Source organism: Aplysia californica, unplaced genomic scaffold (genome assembly GCF_000002075.1).
Source record: "Aplysia californica isolate F4 #8 unplaced genomic scaffold, AplCal3.0 scaffold00846, whole genome shotgun sequence".
NCBI lineage: Eukaryota > Metazoa > Mollusca > Gastropoda > Aplysiida > Aplysiidae > Aplysia > Aplysia californica.
Window position 1 is genome coordinate 219,698 of NW_004798116.1, and position 1,670 is coordinate 221,367.

The 1,670-nt window shown below is 48.6% G+C and overlaps 1 protein-coding gene across 1 annotated transcript in view; it reads left to right on the top strand.

Moving 5' to 3' along the window:
• Nucleotides 1-241: 241 nt before the first annotated feature.
• LOC101856697 (serine/threonine-protein kinase TBK1) overlaps nucleotides 242-1,670 on the top strand; it is a gene marked incomplete at its 3' end in the record, with an annotated part of 17,162 nt that continues 15,733 nt past the window's right edge. The window contains 1 exon segment of the mRNA XM_013088971.2: nucleotides 242-740.

Consider the following 1,670-nt stretch of genomic DNA (forward strand, 5'->3'; position numbering starts at 1 on the left):
CTTCCATCAAGCAGGGCACAGTCGAGGCGGGGTGGGCCTGTGACAAACTGGGCCTGTGGCAAACTGCTGCGACAAACTGAGCCTGAGACAAACTGTGACAAACTGAGCCTGTGACAAACTGTGACAAACTGAGCCTGTGACAAACTGTGACAAACTGGGCCTGTGACAAACTGTGACAAACTGAGCCTGTGACAAACTGTGACAAACTGGGCCTGTGACAAACTGTGACAAACTATGGGCCTGTGACAAACTGTGACAAACTATGGGCCTGTGACAAACTGTGACAAACTATGGGCCTGTGACAAACTGACACGCTTCCCTGAGTAGCCCCTCCTCCTGATAGATCGAGAGGTATGTAGACTGTAGAGTAGATGATCCCATTTTCCTAAGACAACAACGCAGGTGGGAAATCCCCTAGCAAGAACTGAATGTCCCTGAGCCTATTAATAAAATCATTTTTATCAGGAGTTGGGAGTCGGCAACAGGAATATACGATGTTCCCTTCACGTCTCCAGCAGTTGGTTAGTGCACTCCGGGCTGGTCGCACCTTCTCCGTGCCACCGTCAGTGTGTTTGCGCCTGTCGTCGCTCGCTTATTCAGATCAGCCAATCCGAATCCAGGACCAGGCCTGTTGGGATTACGTCACTAAAAGGGGATTCCCCGTACTGGATTGCGGAAAAACTGTTTGTTCTATAAATAGATTCTGCTGCTGAACTCGGAAGGCTGCACACGTATCAAAGGTAGGCGTCCACGTCTTTCTCGAATAACTTAGGCATTTGTTAGATCTGCAAGCGCATTTGCACTTGTTGTTGCTTCATTTCAATCAATTTTTACGCCATTCTTCGGTTGCTTTCGTTCTGTATTATTCCGATCAACTGAGCTCGGAGACTATTATTAGCAACACAACCCAGCCTGTGCGCTAGGCCTAGCCCATGGCTGGCTCGTGTTGCCCTTCCTCTCCGTCGCCGAGCGCGCTGACATATTTGTGGTTTTGGCTTCGTGAACAGTTAACAGTTAACCCTTTCCGCATGTCTGTCAGCGTCGTTCTATCTTCTGACTTCACTAATATGGAATTCTTCTGTTCTGCGTATCACATCTTCTAGACTAGATTTGTGCTTTTGGCTTATTTGTACATGTATGCTCTTACGTACTTTATCAACAGCAGTTGTTGTCTAATTTTGTTTGAAGTTCAGATGTCTTTGCCTTGGCAAGGGGCGTTCATGGGCTGGATTCTAGCCTAGTTTGTCTCTGTAGTCTGTAGTGTTGTGTGCCACTGCGGTCGCTGGCACGATATAGCCTACACTTGTGTCTAGCAGATTTAGGTTATGTAGTGCCACTACAGTAATACTATTACTCTAGTGAGAAAGCCTAGCTGTAAGCCCTCTCTGGCAAAAGGCTACGAGATCTTCACGGCTGTCGATGCGACCGTGTGCGTGCATGTTGAATGTCTGCCTACAGCACGGCTAGAGAATGCGTACGTAGGCAAGGTCTACGCTGCCCCTTTACGTTTTCCGTGTCTGACGACTTAAGCCGATGTTAGTGTTACTGTTGGGTTTAGGCTCTGCCCTAACCGCGTAACTTGGAGAAGCAGTCACACACACATACACACACACGCGCGCGCGCGCGCGCACACACACACACATACACACACACACACTCACACACACACA